At 32.3% G+C, this 20,698-nt stretch overlaps 1 long non-coding RNA gene across 1 annotated transcript; it reads right to left on the reverse strand.

Annotated features, from left to right (window-relative positions):
- Window positions 1–7,771: 7,771 nt before the first annotated feature.
- On the reverse strand, window positions 7,772–20,479 carry LOC127706162 (uncharacterized). Its single transcript, XR_007984269.1, has 4 exons — window positions 20,262–20,479; window positions 11,401–11,467; window positions 8,938–8,986; window positions 7,772–7,986 (listed from the first exon to the last, which is right to left on the reverse strand). It is a non-coding gene; the product is annotated as an uncharacterized LOC127706162 (long non-coding RNA).
- Between the last annotated feature and the right edge of the window lie 219 nt (window positions 20,480–20,698).

Genomic DNA, 20,698 nt, shown 5'->3' on the forward strand with positions numbered 1-20,698 from the left:
TCAATTACTTGTTTGCCAATCACAGGATAGTATTGATATTTGTTGAAATCCTCTTTTTGCTAACTTGTTTATTTATGTGTGTGAGGAAGATTTCATACAGGAGCTTCTCTAAAAGAACGAAGAGAAGCTAGCTTGATCCTTTTACTTTACGGTCCGCTGTGTCTATTTGGGACTCTTAACAAAATATTTCAAGCTTGTAGACCATGTTAAACGCATCTATCTCATAAACTTTTAATAAAGCATACCACAAACACAGTTACGTCTACTACATATATTGTTTTACATTTAGAAATGGACAATGATGACTGGTAAGGACCTAACGGCCAAGACATAATTCAAGCAATGCTTGCATATGGGATATATATATCTTACTTGATTAAAATGATCGACGGTTGCTGCTTACAAGAATTGGGCTGATCAACAAATTGATACTTGCGATTAACAATACGACGGATGCCACTTGTTTTACTTAAGTTACTGCAGTGTTAATTCCTCCGGTACATCTGAGTTGTTTTGGTGCAGCTTTGTGAATATTGTTTGCATTTTCATCGATAGATTTTTTGGCCAATAGTTTAAGTTGTAATTGTGAACCTTTTGGAACTTTTAGTCTCCCTATGTTTTGACCTTTTGTAGGTAACACGAAAAGTGTTGTCTCTAGACTTACAGTCCCCGAGGTTTACCACGTGTGCGCACAATGTATCACATACATACAATTGAATAAAACCAAACTGAAACAATATTATAAATTTCTGTAACATAGTTTGTGGCAGCACTTACTATATATCTAATTTGGTAGTTAATGGGTTATAAAATGCTACGAAGTGGGAATTGTTTTGTCCATCAATTATCGATTTATTTTTTTTCATTTCTTAAATAGGTAGTGTGTCCCAGCAAAAGATTCAAAAGGTTTGTGGTACTAATTCGTATGTGCATCTCAATAAAAATACAAAAGCTCTGGGTCATGCACGTCTTGATACGTTTATAAACAACCCTCAGACATCCTGGGATTAAGTACTTAACTTTATAACTGAAGCTATCCCTCAAAGTGAGGCGAAGGATAACAAAGTCCATGCAAATGATGTAATGTAATTATCGATTTTATATGAGCGTGGTGTGGAATGAATACAATAATTTAATATATACATTATTCTTCCCTTAGTCTATTTATTTTGTATTTACATTGTATCATAGATCAAATTTATTTGTTCAGTGTATGTTCACTGGTGTTAATATGTCTTTTGATTGAGTTAAGCCATTTCAATTGATATTTTATAGTGTGTCTTTCTATGTTGTGATGTTACACTATTGTTTCAGATAAAGGTGAAGGTTTGGTACCATTAAAACGTTTAAACCCGCTGCAATATTTGCCTCTGTCCTAAGTCAGGAATCTGATGTTCAGTAGTTGTCGTATGTTTATGTGGTTCATAAGTGTTTCTCGTTTCTCGTTTTTCATATAGATTAGACCGTTGGTTTTCCCGTTTGAATGGTTTTACACAGGTAATTTTGGGAGCCCTTTATAGCTTGCTGTTCGGTGTGAGTCAAGGCTCCGTGTTGAAGACCGTACTTTGACTTATACTGGTTCACTTTTATAAATTTTGACTTTGATGAAAAGTTGTCTCATTCGCACTCATACCACATCTTATTATATCTACATAATTCTTTTGTAACAATTAATATAAAAAGAAATGGTGTATATGTTCATTAAATTCTTATCCATAACAGTGCCTTTGTAGTTCTATAAAGGTGCCCAAAAATTGTACTCCTCCACACTTAGGGCGCTTTTAAAGTGTCTTCAATCGCACTAAGAGTGCTTTCTGAGAAAAACAAGAATGCCCTGTCCTTTTCAAAAGCCGAAGGCACTAAACAGCTAAACACATATTGAATCAACCTGGCACTGAATGCATTTACAATAACAAACTTGCGATAGCATCACCTTGAGAGGATTACATGAACTGCCTTGATAACATGCCTCTTGTGAGTTGAGACACAGTCACCTCGTAGAAGTAAACTTATTCCTCATGGTGACCATAACAATTTCGAAGTCTTTATTTTAGTTATTCTTACTGTAAACTTATTGGTTCAGTTTTTGCGTCAGGAGAACATAGTAAAGAAAGTCCATTTACTGTTAACGTATCTAAATAGGTTTCAATCGCAGCACGACTAGGAAGAGGGTCTAGTAAAGCTGCGAAAATGGAAGTTAGTATTGAATGACATTGTGACTTTTGTCTTAATCCTTGCTTGAAGTCATCGAGCTAAGCTTATATCAACTTCAAACCGCGATATAGTATGTATTAATTAAGTTTAGAATGAGTACAGTACAAAAAAAGCAGCATTTTGATAATACCATATATCGGGTTTTTTTCGCGTCGGCTTTTATTTCGCGATTTGATGACAAAATGGACAGGTTAAATTTTCAGTGTATTATTTTCGCTGAATGGGAAAATGTTTGAAACTTTCAAACAACTATAAATCTTAAAATAGGCAGGTAAATTTACGCGGGGTCAGATTTTCGCGTTTCTTTAGCTACCGCAAACAAAGCGAAAATTAAAGACACGCGAAAAAAAAACGGTTTACGGTGTATTCGATGATGGAATAAGGTGGTTTTTTACAAAGGTAGATTTTGCGTAAACTGAAACACAACTTGTATCTACTACTATGTTGAATGAGAAGATTTTATGATAATTTCATTTTAACATGAAGAGTAGTAGTTTAGAGTGTACAGAAATTTAAGAAAAATGATATTATTGCAAAATTGTAATGGTTTTGATTGAAATTTTATGGAGTATATTTTTTTTGGGAAAAACGAATATGATTGGCAACGCCGGTTAAATATACATCATCACAATATTTTAACTTCGAAATAATGATATCAATCGTTTACCAATCTTTTTTACCAAAGGCATGTTTAGCCATAGCCAGTGTTTGAATAGTTTTTGCAGTTCTGTGGTTTTCGATGCTCTTCACCTTCGATATTTTATTTGGCTTCTGTGCTGATTGGAATCAAGCATGATGAAATCCGCATTGATATTATTCACTAGTATAAACAAAAAACACTTGTTCATCATAAAATTTAAACGTATTATGTTCTAAAAAAAACCTTGTAATTTGTGAAACCTTAAGATTAGACATCAGAATATAATGTAAATATATACAAGAAATTAAAAAGAGACTGGATAAGAGTACTCTAATAGTGCTACTTGGAACTGCATTAGTGGTGTACACATGTGACTATACAATGATGATGCAAGTCAGAGGGTTATTGCCGTATTTGTTAAATCACAAGGCCATCATATGATGGTTGGCACTGTTTAAAGCCGTATAGTGATAAACGATATTTTTTGTTGTTGTCTTTGTTGCTGTCTGACTGTCGTATACCTTTTAACTAGGGTTTATACAGTACTTGCCACTTTAGGCGTTATTGTTTAATATGAACTTGACTGCTTGGTGAATGATTGGTGACACAAACTTGATTAATCTGTACATGATCGGTGATCGATACAACATGTACAATGAAGCTTGTTTAACTTATCTGACGGATTCTATTTGTCAGCCATCTATCAGTCAATTAATTATATGCACGGATCTGACGGATACATATATAATTACAATGTCTATGTGAAACGAACTCCGTAGTATGAACATGCGATAAATGTGGACTTTGACGAAGACACCTTAACTCGATACTTTGTATTCAACTGGGTCACAATGACATGGAAAGAATATATATATAAATATATAACCGCCTAAAAAGTGTACAAAACAAAACCAATTTTTAAAAAAGGAAACAATAAATGTAAGTATCTATACATATTTCGGATAACAGATATCCTTCATCAGTATGATTATCATGTAAAATGAATAATGTCAATCTATTCTGATTTAACTATAACAATCTTGAAATTTATACAATTAAAACCGAACACAACAACGCTTGAACAATTCTAAAATTAGAAAATGACGTAGATTATATAGGTATTTACAACAGATGCTGCATATATATGTTTCTAATAAAAATAGTAATGCGCGATATGAACTGGTACATTTCTTAAATTTCAAATGTGATGACAGTTAAGATATAACAACAAAGACTGCGTACAAATATATTCCCAATGAACAGCACTGACCGATTTGAGCTGGTATAATATTTCAAATTTGACGACGGTAAAGTTATTACAACAGAGGCTGCGTATTTAAACATCCCAAATAAATAGCAGTTTGATGATTAAAAAAAAATAATAATAATAATAATTTTGACAAAGGTTAAGTAATTGACCGTGGCTGCGTACTTGTACATCCCAAATGAATAGTAACCTGCGATTTAAACTGGTATAATTCAATGAATTTTAGAGTTGAAAAGGTAAAGGAATAGCAACAGAGCCTACGTAGTAATATATTTTATAACCGACATGAAAAGCACTGCGCAAATTAAAACTACACCTTTTCATTGATCCCATTTGGTGCCAAAGTTTTTAATTTTCTTATCCAAAATCTTTCCCGAGTGAGTCTATCCTCCCTTGACCAAACAATGTTGTGGTCTATGATTGTAATGGTCAGCCGATTGAGATCTGCCTTAGTGTGGCCAGGGGATCTCAAATGTCGACTGAGAGGAATGTCTGGCTTGCATTCATAGTTGCTACGATGGCCGTTCATTCGTTTGTGAAATGGCAGTTCTGACTCGACAACATACTGTTTACCACATTTACACTGTAGAAGATACACAGCATTTGTAGTCTTGCAATTAAAATTGCAAAATATGGTAAATTCCGTACCAGTGGAGTGACTGTTAAAAGTCTGGGTATTCAGTATTTGTTTGCAAGTCAGACATTGTTTGTTTCCGCATCCATTGCAAGAACCCACAGACGAAGAGCCTGCTTTAGAGGATAAATCGGCTCTCACCAGCAAGTCTTTAAGGCTTTTGGGCCTACAGAAAGCCAGTACAGGTGGCTCGGAAAAGATCTTAGATAGTTTAGGATGTTTTTCGATTTCTTTCCAATTTTCGCGGATTAGGTGTGATAACTTGTCAAATTTGGGACGGTAAGTCAGCACAAACGGCACTCTTTTGTTAACCTTTATGTCTTAATATTGTAAAAGTTCATCTCGGCTGATGTTGTTAGCACGAGAAAAACTTTTATCAATGTATTTTCTTTTGTAGCCCAGATATTTTTAGGTGACCGCGAAGTTCTTGTAGTCGCCTTTTTGCAGTATCATTGGTGGAGCAAATCCGTTTTATTCGTATGGCCTGGCTGTAGGAAATGCTCTTGGTGCAATGTGTAGGATGACAACTTAAAGGAGAAAATTATTGATGTGTGTCTGTCAGCTTGCAATACAGATCTGTAAATATGATTCCATCCTTCATTTAAGTAGTAGTGTCAAGAAATGTGATCTTAGAGTCAGAGATTTCATTAGTGAATTTTATTGAGGGATGAACATCGTTTGGATGTTGAATGAACACATTGAGTTCTTGTTCAGTATTATCCCGCTTCATGTCAATATCGTCGATGAATTGGAACCAAGAGAGAGATTGATAAAGAGAAGAATTGAGAATTTGATGTTCTAATTTCCCCATAAAAATATTGCCATAAGACGGGGCCATCTTTGTTCCCATTGCTGTTCTATTAACTTGTAGAAAGTGTTCACCATTTAATGTGAAATTATTGCATTTCAATACCAAAGTTAGATGGACTAGACATTTAGTTGGTGGATGGAAGGTGTTGCGAGAGTTCCAGACTTTCCTACAGGCTTCAATACCATCGTCATGGGGGATGTTAGTATAGAGAGAGGTAACATCAAGCGAGACAAAGATCGTGTTAGGTGGGAGAGGGTTCAAGGATTCCATTTTCTTAAGATAGTGTGTTTTATCTTGTATGTATGATGGTATATTTTTTACATGTGGTCTTAAATGGAAGTCAATATTTTGTGATATTTTCTCTGTAGGGTGGTCATTGTCAAAAACAATTGGTCTACCTGGATTATTGACTTTGTGTATTTTGGGCGGAATATAGAAACGTCCATGCTTTGAATTTTCAGGCTTTAGATATTCAAATGTGTCTTCATTAATATGATCCTGTTCACACATGATTTTCAAGTTTGTGGTAACCTTTTTGTTGAATTGAGGAGTTTGGTCAGAGTATAGTTTCTTATAAAATATCTCATCAGAGAGTTGACGTTCTGCCTCTTGAATGTAATCAGCGCTGTCTTTATCTGCTGGTTTTATTATGATGTCGTCTCTGCTTTTAAGCAACCGCACAGCTTCATTTTCTTCAGTCGATAAAATGTTGAATGTTTATGAATATATATATGTATATAAATGGTAACGCATTATGTGAATGTTTCGTTATTGATTTTTCTAAATTTTAATTAGTATTGGTAATTTTGTATTGAATGTTAATAATATAAGAATAGTTTGAATAAAGAAACGTAAACTTTTGTTTGTGCTTACGAAATGTGTTTTTATTTCTTCGTTTTAACAGAAATCATCTACAGTCATATGGTACTTTTTTGTACATCTGGATGAGTTGTTTTTCATAACATATCATGAATATCAGTGAAAAGGTACTAGAATTTTGTTTGCATAGTTTGAACATTCCAATATTTCTTCTTTTTATAAAAATAATGCACTGTTATTTGCACTCAGTCATTTTAAATGCCTCTGGATAAGTTATTTCTTATGTGGATAAACATGCTTAAACTTTTGTTTGTGTTGAATACAAATGCAATATTTCTTTATCTAATAAAAATCAAAATAATACACCGTCATTAGTTTTTAGTACTTTTGTACATCAGGATAGATTTATTTGCTAAAAAAATATAATAAATAAAATAGAGAATTGAAACGGGGAATGTGTCAAAGAGACAACAACCCGAACGAAGAGCAAAAAACAGCCCAAAGCCACCAAAGAGTCTTTAACACAGCAAGCAAATCCAGCGCCCGGAGGCGGGCTTCAGCTGACCCCTGAACAAAAATATGTACTAGTTCAGCGAAAATGGACGTCACATTAAATTCCGAAACATATAAATGAATAAATGTATGAAATAAGTTACAAATATTTTGTTTGCATTGTTTAAAAAAGCCAATATTTCTTCGTTTTATAAAATCAAATATGCTCTTTTGTTTTCAATCAGTTATATTAAATGCCTCTTAAGTTATATTGTGAACAATGTTATGATTAACATGCTTATATTTTTGTTTGTGTTGAATAAGAAATCAATATTTTTTTATTTAAATCAATAGAATACACCGTCATTTGTTTTTAGTACTTTTTCTACATCAGGATGTGGTTGTTCATAAAATAGGATGAATATATGAGATTATTTATGTGAGTTTGACACGAACTTGACCGATCGGTAAATGATCGATGACTGCTGAATGAACTCTAAAATAGTAACACCTAAGGTTGCTAGTACTGTAGCAGTATTATCATGCAATCTACCTGTCGATATCCAAGTAACATTTTCTAGAGTTACTTTACCTACTACGACAGTTCACTATGAATACTTTGATAACTTTCGATCAGTTTTTGGATATTAAAAGAGCAGTGTATGACAATTTATATATCCATCTGTTGAATTCCTTGTTTCAGTGTCTTGAACCGGATTTACGACTTTTTTGGACTTGAAACCAAAAAGCATAAACATAAGATACTTATCGGTCTACTACATGTATCTACTGTGTGTCTAGGTTATTTGTTAACTACCTTCAACTTGAAAATACCTTGACCCATTTCGAAAACTGAATATCAGTGTATCGCATTCAAATAAAATAAAAAAAAGCTTCAGATATCACATTTTAACTGATATTCATATTATGATAGTCCTATATTTAACATGTTTAAATTGACAATGTTTCCCTGTTTCTGTTAGGATTGCTAGGACCGGTAAATAATGAATAGCTGAATTCAATAGTTATTGCATTCCACATGCATACCACACCCACAGCAACGACGAAGTGGTAGATCTATAGGCGTATGTCTTTTTACAAGTCTTAGACTAAAACGAAACATTAGCTAGAATGAATACATTTGATCAATCATGTATTAGTGAAATCAGTGTATATTCGTGCATATATATATATATTGAGGTATGAATATATATTGCATGTTTTGTTACAGTAACGCGTAATATACAATTACTCATAACAATGTCTACTTTTTAAATCAAATAAATATAAACGTTTACATTCGTTATGTGTCTGTCCCAAGTCAGGAGCCTGTAGTTCAGTGGTTGTCGTTGGTGCATGTCTGTCATTTTGGATTTTCGTAACTTGTTTTGTTATCAATTAGGCCGTAAGTTTTCCCAATTGAATTGTTTATTTTTTCATTTCGGGGCCTTTTATAGCCGACTATACGGTATGAGTTTTTTCTTATTGATAGAGGCCTTTCGGTTGCCTTTAACATGTACATACACTTCATTTAAAAAAATAAACTTTTATAAATCCACATTTTTCTTACCAAATGACTTTTAATTGCAAATAGCCACACGACGGGTGCCTATCAAACTATAAACTCCCAACCCATCCAAATCACATGAGTTTATCTCATGTTTTAGTAGGGCTCGTTTTGCTCTTGTGCAGATTTTTGGTATATGTCGGTATTCTTATTATTTTGTTTGTATGGTCTCTTACCATCTCATCGCTTTTTTACATTTTTTTGTCAACAGTGCTATGCAAAATTGTCAATTATTGTTATATCTGCAGTTGTGGAATTCATGTTACGGTACAAAATATTCTGATGTAGCATTTTCGGTTCTTTCCGTCTGAATTAATTTTCATCTAAGGTGTTTGATTGGTCGCGCCCTTTCTGATGTTAAGAAAAATATCATGCAGATTTTTTCAAGGGACATGCCCTTTGCTCTTAAATGATTTATAATAGATAATATAAAACACTCTAACTCTGTCAGACTCAATCATCTCGAATAATCAAACCATACGATTTAACTTACGCGTGATTCAGAAAATTATCTTCCAGCATGTCTTCTTCTGCCATGTTGACTAGAAATATAGTAATGTTGTATTTAATGACGTAACAAAGTTATAAGTGTTTGTCATACATCAAGAAAATGTCGTTGCTGAATAGATATTCCTCCGTTGTGATATTGTTAAGAAAAAAAACTGTCATTGAGAGGATATTTCATTTTGTAAATTAAAAATTACAATTTATAAATTTGGTCCGGTCAAAGTGTTTTTGAAATAAATCTCTCAGGAACGATCAAACCGAAAAACATACTAGGTTTGATACAGGTTTAGTTAGCTATAAATCCAGGTTTACTCCACAATTTCCTACATAAGGAAATGCCCGTACCAAGTCAGGAATATGACAGTTGTTTTCCATTCGTTTGATGTGTTTGATCGTTTTATTTGCTATTTGATAAGGGACTTTCCGCTTTGAATTTTTTTTGGAGTTCGGTATTTTTGCTATTCTAGTTGATACAAGCTAATTATGTAAAAAACAATTACTGAAATTCCTTTAAAGAGTTATAAAAAGGAACGGGATCTGAAACAAATGACCAAATCCATCGAAGTTCAACTTTTCCTACGTAAGTTCGAACCTTAGTTTCTTCAATTTTCTAAATTTATCAATGATGCATTATAGCAAAAAAGTATGTTATAAATCGTTCCATTAACGACACATTGATTTAAAATTAAAAAGACACTATATACATCAGGTGGTTCCGAAACCAAAATCATATATGTAGTCCCCTCTCATTCATTCACACACACACACTAACACATCTATACAGTTTTCTCTAATTCTTACACGATTTATCCTTTTCCTGACCTGTTGATTATTTTTTTTTTAATTAACGTGTGATTCGTTTGATCTTAGTTCTTCATTAGTCAAAATTCGATTATGACGTCAAATTTCTTGCTTTCCTCTGAATTTTCTATTGTGACGTCATGAAAAAAGGCGCCCATTCCTGGCGACGTCACATAGATAGAACACATCTTTTTACAGATCATTCAAAAAGAAGGATTGAGTTTGTCTGCATATAGGTTAAAAATTATTAGAGAAACAGATTCCACCACCAAATCTTGTGCAATACGATATTTATCCAATCTCGACAGTTAAATTTTAAACATTTAAAACGCTCGGCGAGCTTCGCGTTTTAATTTGAAAATGTAACTGTCTCGAGTGAATAAATATCGTATCACACTCGATACAGTGGTAGAATTTATATGTAAAATTAATTTAAAGAGAAAACGTTTGTTATATGTAGTTGTTTATCTAATTTACGAAGATTCCTCATCTAGGTTGTCTCATATTTATGTTTGTTCTTTTATAAAAAGAATTACTTTTCACTATATCTCAGAATTGGTGTTTGCTATCGTACCAATTAAGGTCAAAGGTTTGTTAAAAGGCCAAAGGAAATTTCTGATAATTCAGAAACCAACTAATGATAAATTATAAAAGCTAATTCACTACCGTGATCTATTCTAAAGAAAGTATTATGTTGTGTAATGTACTACTCTTATTATAATTTTGGTGGGAAAGTTAGGGAGGACGATCCCCCATTCCATTCATCCACTCATTCACATTCCCCTCACATTTAACCCATCCTTTCCTTAAAAGAAAAACAAATTACAACGAGAGTAATATGAATGTAGAAGGAGATGTTGACTATACATCAATAGTACATCTTCCCAATGACATAAGAGGGTAAATGACCTCTAGAGTCATCAACAGTAGATATATGCTTTGATTATATGTGAACCTCTAACTATTTTTAAAAGTTGTGATAAATTCAACGGAAACTACCTGCATCACTGTATATTTCGTATAACAAAATCAAATCTAAATAGGAAAATACTGCAAAGCTCCTGACAAGGGACTGACACATGGAAATTTGGTACTGTTAAACTTGTCATTTTTTATATCTATCACTCCCCATTGTAATCGTTATTAGTGGACTTGCAAAGGGTACATAGAATAAGATACAAGAAAAAGTTCTACAAAAACTGTTTTGCTTTAAATTGGGCTGTTTCTTAATGACATTTATATTATATTTAACAGACAAAACATTAACATACTGATCACAGCATGTATAAATGGTTCTATGGTTTAGTTTTGTTTGCTGTCTCACGTATCACCCATTATCGCCATATGGAAAATTAATTTGATTTGAATTCGACAAAGCTAACAACAACTACAAATTTAACATGTTGGCTTAAATGTCAGAGAAACAGTTGATATTTACCTTTTGAGCGTTCAACAGGGACAACAAAAAACAAATATTAAAGTGTCAAAACAAAAATTGTAAAAGACGTTCACTAGCTATTCATATGCAACCATTTGCTTTGTTACTGTATCAATGTGTATAGAAGGATCTTCCTTCGGAAGAAAAAAAAGTTTATTTACAAATAACAATCAACCGTTCAATTTAAAAGAGGATCTTACGTTTTCTTACCTCCATCTGACACTAACAACAGACAGACGACTAAACAAACATAAACCTGCATTCTTCTTTTTGGTTTCTACAATAAATACACACATTTTTTGTATATTTTTCTTGATAGTTCGCCATTAGGATCCAAAGGCACATTTTGTTTTATCAAGATAACAATTGCAAACAACTGTAAAGAATACAGCAACTTATTCATATACATATAATTTATCTTTCTTTGTCTTTCGTGTGGTTTCTGAAACGGAATCGCGGTGTTTCGTGCCTAATTACCTAACGTCTTAATTAAACTTTTTCCATTTTCGTTAGAAGTTTATTTTGAATTCTTCTAATCGTGTCCATATTTTTTTGTTTTAAGATTTCTGGTAAATTTCAAAGTGAGGCGAAAAATACCAAATGGAGGTTAAACTCATCAGTTAAAAAGAAACTGACAATGCCAATGCAAACAAACGGACAACGACGAAAATACAAACTCCAGTATACAAACGCAACATTGAAAACTAAAGGCTAAGCAACACGAACCCCATTCAAAACTGGAAGTGATCTCCGGTGCTCCTGAAGGGTACGCAGATCCCTGATAAAATCACACTAAATCTCATTTTGTCAAATTTAGATTGCTGTGAAGGGGTCCTACGCTGTTATCCAACAAGTAAAAGTCGTGAGTACCTCATCTCCAAATCTATTGTAGTTTCTAGAGCAACACTCGAAATTCTGTTAAGCAAATTTATCTTGATTTAATTTGAAGTGTTCTTTTCAGATTGTTCATGTTTTTAGGATTCAAATGTTTCTGTTTAATCAATTGATTTCATTGGTAAAAATATATAGAAGCTCTAATTTTATCGTTAGGAATTTGTTATCATTTTGACACATGTGCCGTCAGTGATGCATAGTAACTGAAGGTTCATGTAAGTAAGTTAAAATTTATAAAAACGAATGACATTTTTCTTTATTTTTTACACATAGTATGTAAATTAATGGTTATAGTTAATATAAGAATGAATGTTAGTGACATTCCACATTTTACATGACGCGCGGAATACCGTCTTGCTTAAAAATATGCAATATATAAAGGTCACTTCCTTTCTAATCTCTCAAAATGTGCAAAATGCATTTAATTCTACATTTAATATGACTGCAAATGTACTTATATGACAAAATACCGTCAGTATATGAAAGTCTTTGAAATAATCTGCTGATTTCCACCTTTTATACACGACTATGACGCAACAGAATTATATAGCGCCCAAAAAAAGTTTACTCAAGTATCATGCTTTACGGCTATATTTCCTTTCATGGTTAATGTCCTAATACACTATTCATCAATTTCACTTATTATAACCTCCACGTTTTCTTCTGTATATCCTGGTTAGTTTACACAATTTGATTTTAGTAATAAATTAATGGTTTGTGAAATGTCAAGATACAATGTAAAACTGCATTAATAATGAGATTTTAAAAGGTAAAACAAATTTACAACTGCAATTATTTTTTCACTATTTATCACTAAGATGCATGAAAATAGAACTCACTTAAGGGAATAAGAAATATACAATGATATGTACATAGAGGCCATGCTTTTTTTTTTGTACTAATTAATTAATATAAAAACGTAGCACCAAAAAGTGCTAATTTCTATAAAATCAATATTGAACATAACAGAAAAAGATAGTAAACATGATTTAAATAAAGGCAACGGTAGTATACCGCTGTTCGAAACTAATAAATCGATAGAGATAAAAACAAATCCGGGTTACAAACTAAAACTGAGGGAAACGCATCAAATATAAGAGGAGAACAACGACACAACAAAAACACAACATTAAAATGTAACACACACAGAAACGAACTATAATATAACAATGGCCATTTTCCTGACTTGGTACAGGACATTTTAAGAAAAAAATGGTGGGTTGAACCTGGTTTTGTGGCATGCCAAACCTCCCGCTTTTATGGCAACGTCAAACACAACACCAAAACGACAACATCACATGACAGGACCACAATACAAATAAATGGGAGAACATATATGACAAAGAAACACACGAATAATAGCTAGCAGAAGGTACTAGGCTTAAAATTCAATACGCCAGACGTGCGTCTCGTCCACACAAGACCAACCAGTGACGCTCAGATAAAAAAAGGTTGAAAGCCAAAACAAGTACAAAGCTGAAGAGCACCGAGGACCAAAACTTCCAAAAAGTTGCGCCTAACACGGACAGGATTTTCTGCCTGGGACAAGAACATCCTTATTATTTAGAATAATTTATAATTTTGCAAACAGTATGTTTTATAAAATGACTATATAATAGATATACATGATAAAACCAAAGTGGGGACTAACTACAGAATAAAAACGGATACATTACATAAAACAACTTAATCCAACATATAAAAATACACAGCCGAGTTAGCTAAAGCCTCAACGCACAAAGTGACGTCACACTTGAAATTCTAAAAAAACACACAAAGTGACGTCACATATGAATTTGTAAAAATATTTCCCAAAAATAAGATAGGACCAGGATTGACCCAAGACCAGATCTGAAATACTGCCATTACATTTATTAATAACAATGAAAATTACAAAACTTATTAATATCAAATTGTGGTAGTAATTAGATAACTAATTGTATCATCCAGCTATGTCGGTGTTTCCTCCGAATCAAACCGTAAACCAAATATATCGTATAAATTTCGTTGAACCAAACTAAAATCTAATAAATGAAGGGGGTGATTAATTATCTATACCATAACACACGAATATAACAGAAAATACGTTAAGACATTTGACAAAATCCGACGAGAACAACAAATATAACATCAAAATTAAATACATGACTTTGGGATAGAAAGGTACCGTGACACGTCTTATAGCAATGCGGTTTCACACTCAGCAAAACAGTCACAATCGGGAATAAGTCACGTTCGGTAATTAAAAGATCAGACGACGTAATGACAAACCACAATCTAACACGTTGAAAAAAATGTCCTTAGTTAGTTTTCACAAAGACACATCGTATGGATCAACCAATTGGTGATGGTGTCCGTAAAATTTACGGAGTGTCATTTTTAATCTGTCCTCCTCATAAATTTGTTGGAGCAGTTTCTGCGTAAGGAGCACACTCCTGTATATGAAGTCCTATAGTGTGAACAAGCACGAGAATAATGTATCAATTGAGATATGTAAACACCATACGAAGGGGCAGAGGGTATGTTACTGCTGAGAAATGGGAAAATGATAATTGGGAAATTGAAATCGTCCCGTTTATCATAGATTTTAAACAAAGAATATATTGGATATCATTATGTAAATAACACAATCGAAGCCTTGTAATACCAGTCAATACATGTGTTGTCTACCTATAAACAAATATAGACTTCTAACTGTATCCTCACTCAATATACTTTTCTCGCTGCGTTGAAGACCCATTGGTGGATTTCGGCTGCTCTTTGGTCGGGTTGTTGTCTCTTTGACATATTCCCCATTTCCATTCTCAATTTAATTTCAACGAGTCGATACAATTATCTGTCGTTTTCATCAAATCGCTATGGTTGTGCAGTAATATTTGGAATTACATTTACTTGGTTAATTTTACTAAATTACTAACATGTGCTTTGGTTATTACTTTGAATCACTTATCATGTTACTAGTGATTATTGATGAATATATTTACTTATAAAAATATTTGTAATCACTTAAAATTATTATTTAAACATTATATACATCTACCAAAAATTACCAAGTTGGATTACTTTGAATTACTAAAAATATAACTCGTAATTACTTATATATGAATTATTAGGATTTACAAATATTGATTACATAGAATTAATGGATTCCTGAAATTTTAACGAATCACTATCATTTGATACATGTGCTAGTCATTATCAATACTTATCACAAATAATCACTTATTTTGACAAAGGAAAGGTTGTTAAAAAGTCCCTATTTAGTCTAATTGTTTACTGAGATTTGACTTTTTTATTTAACATTTCAGTTGAGGTCTGTTTAAAATTTCAGCTTATAAGTAATATCTATTGACCAAATACATGGTCTATAAATAGATTCACAATTATATATAGTCTATTACCCATAGATATTGACCAAGAAAATGATCTATATACAATGCATTACTAAATTTCAATTCTCTTTACCAAATACATTGTATAAATTAACATATATATTGACCAAACACATATTCATTGTCTTAATACAACATGTACAATGTGTATTAAGGTAAACATCAAATGTTATTAACCAATTACATGGTCAATTTGTTATCTATTCTTGACCCAAATTGATTTACTTTTTAATTGTAAATTCCATTTTACAAAATACAACTTTTCAACATGATCTTTGGATATTTCAAATATTCTTTATGTGTATGTATGATCTTTGCCAAATACATGGTTTGACTCTACACTTATATGCCTGATTATAGCTTAAAAATGCCTATGAAATGAACTTGTGGCATATATACATGGTCTATATGTAACATGTATTGATCATATACTAATATACATAACTTGTATACAATGTCTTCATGTTTCTTAACTTCAAAATATATTGCATAAATACATTGCACATGTACATGGTTAATTTGTAGCTTATTGTTGCCCTTATACATGCTATCTTTTAACTGTAAATACTTTTTACCAAATACATGGTATAAATTTATCTATGCATGGTTCAAATGCTCCTTAAGTGTACATGTATATACAAGTATAATCTGTGTCAAAAACCTGAACTTTATAAATATTTAAATAGGTACATTTGTACATGTATATGAATTAAACTTGTTATAGGCCAAACACATGGTCTTTATTTTATATTTTCATTTATTAATAATGTAAACTGAAAATGGTGTTTCTATTTTTTGTGACCAAATACATGTTACTGAAGAATATGTCACTTATACTTGTGTCTATTGTACAAATGTTTATTTATCTTAGTGTATGCATGATGTGCATATAAAATATAAGACACAATTTGCAAACTGCATAATTATCTTTATTACACAATCATGTTCTGGGCATTCAAACGTTAGACATAATAACTTGTATACTAGTTGAAACAAAATGATTACTCTACATTTTAAAATCTATAACATACATTTACATGTACAATGTACAGTATGGCAAGGCGAAGATTTTTATAATAAATTTGTATTTCTAATTTTCACTTCTGATAAGTGCATCTCATCTGCAGCAAAGATCGGTTAAGAGCTGTTCCATATTTTTAAATGTTTCCAAAACAAATCATCCTCTCTTCTGTAAATCAAATTCATACCCTCATACATGTCTTGGATAATATCAATTACATGTATAGAACACACGATTACCGTTAATCATTGTAAATTGTATAATTTATCTAATTAAATGATACATAGCAATGCTACACAAATAGGAACGAGTGTGTAAAAGTAGGATTGATAGGAGTACAAGTTGGTACAAGTACGAGTTGGTTGAGTACGAGATGTCCACAGTACCAGTTGTCGTGTACCCATACAAACAACAACATTTACAACATTATGATTCCTTTGAAAAACTCACATCAAATCAATACTATAGTATGATAATGTATCTGGTTTTAAGCTTGCATCACACAGGTTTTTTCACCCAAGGTGCAGATCCAGGATTTTGAAAAAGGGGGATAGAGTCCATTGTAAACCACCGTTTGGATTGCTACTTGTACAAAAGCCCATTCATTTGTCATATGTGAAGCTCCCCCAGGAGATTGGACTCCTTGTTTCTCTTAAACCGCCTTTGCTTCATATTTGCAAAATTATCACCAAGAGCTAAAACTGTATAAAGTGGGCATTTTAATCACGTGCTGCATTGTTTTGCAATTTGTCCGCTGTGCCTACACCCCATTTCAACTCACACTATATTAATCCGGGTTGCAACACGTATGTCGTTTGTTGAAGCTCGAGTGAGATTTGAAATTAAGCTGTGTACTAGTTTCGAAACCATAAGTCCACATGTAAACATGTAAAATGTCAATATGTAGTACGATGAGAACGAACAAACGAAGCAACTTCCGATGAAGCTTGTATAAATTCCGACATTCAACAGTTTCTGCGATGTTAATGATTATAGTTAAAACACAAACGATTTTTAAAGAAAATATAAATAAAAATAATCGTAAACGCTTTTGTTGCGGAATACACTGATACATTATGTTCCTATAATGTTTGCGTTATATATTTTATATTCTAAATAAGTCAGTGCTCGTGTACACATAATATATTCAAGATGGCGAAAGAGCTCCTACTCATCATCAATATTTCATCAGTTCAAACGAATTATGCACGAACAAATGCACGAATAAAAATAATCTAGAGCCTTCCTCAAATATATTCAATCATTATAACTGTGCAAAAGTCCAAATAACGAATAAAAAATTATAAAATCCCCAAAAAAAATCTTGTGTACAAAATATCGATCTGTAGATCAGCAAGAATGTGTAGTAAGATACATTGTGTATAAACTGACCAATGGTTATCCAGCCAAAAGATCGTAATGAAGGGGTTCCCCAAAGGTCTAGGAAAATGGAAATTTCCAATTAAATAATGGTTTCCTTCGTCTGCATAAAAATAGTTAAAATAACTTGCCTTTAAAGTATAATACATCAATAAATCAAATTTGTTCTATGTATGAACACAAAAAGTGATGAATTAAAATGTTAATATGAGATTTTAAAACATGAATGAAATTAATATTGTGTTTGAAAAATAGTCACTTCATACTAAATAATTATAAAAGCTTGTTATTTTTATATATCAAATTCCTACTTATGATAATATACTACATTCAGATATGCACACATTGTGCCATGATGCAGTTAAAATTTTGTCAAATGTGCATGCATTTTTTTTTTACTATTTTCTCTTTTTCTTTCTTTGACCCCGTCTTTGTGTTTGTAATATGTATATGATCATACAAATCAAATACCAAAGAGAAAATGGAACATAATCGTGTTCATTGAAGTAATTTGAAGTGTTTTCCTCCATAGTAATATGACTATGGCATGTCAGTCTGACAGCACTTTTTCATAAACACCCACATTATTTTTAACACAAGTTAAGTAATTTTGACTTGCCTAAAATTATACATACGATTTTCATTTTCTATAAACACTGCCGTTCGTCCTTGCCTTTTTTAAATAGCCAGAAAAACGCCCAGTGTACAATTTAACACCCCTTTTTACAGAAAGGTACATTTTGATCTAGACGTCTTATCTTTCTTCAATGAAATGAAATATACGGCCTTTGGCAGTGAACGAATATGATAATTTGAAACAAACTTAACTGAAATTAATAGCAATATCCATCTTTTAAACGTGTTTTTACGTGATAAGACACTCATGACAAGGTGCCCGATCAGCTGGAGATCACGAAGTATGACGTGATGTGCAAGATCAACCTTGAAACGATCTAGCCGATCAGATTCCGCGTAGTTTGGTAAATGACGTCCGATTTAGATTTCAATTCAAACACCGATATTCAGTGCCAATTTTTTGTTACAGTACATTAACCTACCTGCGTAGATTGAGTTCACACCATGCATAAAATTTAAGCATATTACTACTAAGATATTTTAATAACAAATATTTTACAGCAAAAATACTTTAAAAAAAAATTGGAGAATACAATACTCTCAAACTATTTTTCTCTGTAAAACAGATATTATAATTCGACGGGAGTGTGGAGTAAATTCCTGACAAAAACTCGTAGAATATAATAAATCTCGTATTATAGAAATATAGGGAGATAGACCATTGCACCTGGATATCGAATATGTAGCTATCTTAATTTTTATCAAAAGTGGACATATAACACTATAGGACTCAAACAACGTAATGTCAAATTTCGATACGATGTCAGGCGGAACAAGATATAATGCAACAAATACATATCGTGAGTTCCTCATCACTAAATCAATTGTACTTTCTACCAAAGCAACGCTTGCAATTCCGTTAAGCAAATCTAACTTTTGTTAATAAGAAGTGTTTTATTCAGATTGTTCATTTTTCAAGGATTAACATGTTTCTGCAAATTGTTTTTTTTTTATCTTTAATTAATGATTGATTTCATTGAGATAAGTATATAGTAGGTCTGCATTTTATATGATTTGTGTTAGAATATATCACGTATTTTTACAACAAACTTTCTTATTGAAAGAAAAGTGTTATCATTTGGATACATATGCACCAGTTAATAAATACTAATTAAAGGTAAATGCATGCAAGTTGAAATTGATTAGAACAATGAAAACAACACGTTCTAAATTGCATGCGTCCGAAGCGCTTTTCTGGATTTACCTTCACCAGGAACGATCACAGCCGAATATTTGAAAGACAAGGATGTATAAGAACCGAAACAGTTGAAGAGCTATATGACCAAAAATGATATAAAACAAATCGCCAAATCCATCTAAAGTCAACTTTGCCCAGAGGGAGTTAAAACCTTAGGTTTCTAATGATTTAAAAATTTAGGAAGGTTTGTTATAAATCATGACTATTGAGCAATTGATGCCCTCGGGAATTATAATCCACCAGCAGAGGTATCTTCACGATATAAATGTCATGCGTCCGAAGCGCATTTTGGATTTACCTTTACCAGGAGCGTTCAAAGCCTAATATTTGAAAGCCAAGAATGTATAAGAACTGCACTATATTTAAAGCTATTGTATGTTAATTCATGTTCATTATACAGAAAAGTAAGCATGCTAGGGACGTTCCACATTTTGCATGAACGTGAAATCTACTCTTGCTTTCGATATGCTACGTAACTTTCTTTCTTATCAATTAAAACTTACAAAATCTGAATCAAGTCTACACCTAATATGACTGAAAATGTACTTACAAGAAAATCTGTCGCTGTATGAGAGACTTTGAAACACTCCGCCGTTTTTCTTCAACTTTTATACTAGAATGAGACGCAATGAAACTAAATAAGTGCATACAAAGTTTACTGAAGTATCCTGCTTTACGACGATAAGTCCTTTCATGATTGATGTTCAAATACGCGAGTCATCAACTTTAATGATTATATTATGCACGTTTCCTTCTGAATATCCTTGTTTCGTTACAAAATTTAATTTTACAAAATAAATTAATGTTTTATAACATGTCCAGGTACAATTTAAGACGACGAAAATAATGAGATGGTCAAAGGTAAAACCAATTTGCAACAGTTATGTAACTATTTATCGCTTAGATGCATTACACTGGTATGCACATAACCGGATACAGAAATACAATGGTATGCGCATAGAAACAGTGAAAAACGGTCCTTGTCTT

This window comes from Mytilus californianus, unplaced genomic scaffold, assembly GCF_021869535.1.
Source record: "Mytilus californianus isolate M0D057914Y unplaced genomic scaffold, xbMytCali1.0.p SCAF_6, whole genome shotgun sequence".
NCBI classification, from domain to species: Eukaryota; Metazoa; Mollusca; class Bivalvia; order Mytilida; family Mytilidae; genus Mytilus; species Mytilus californianus.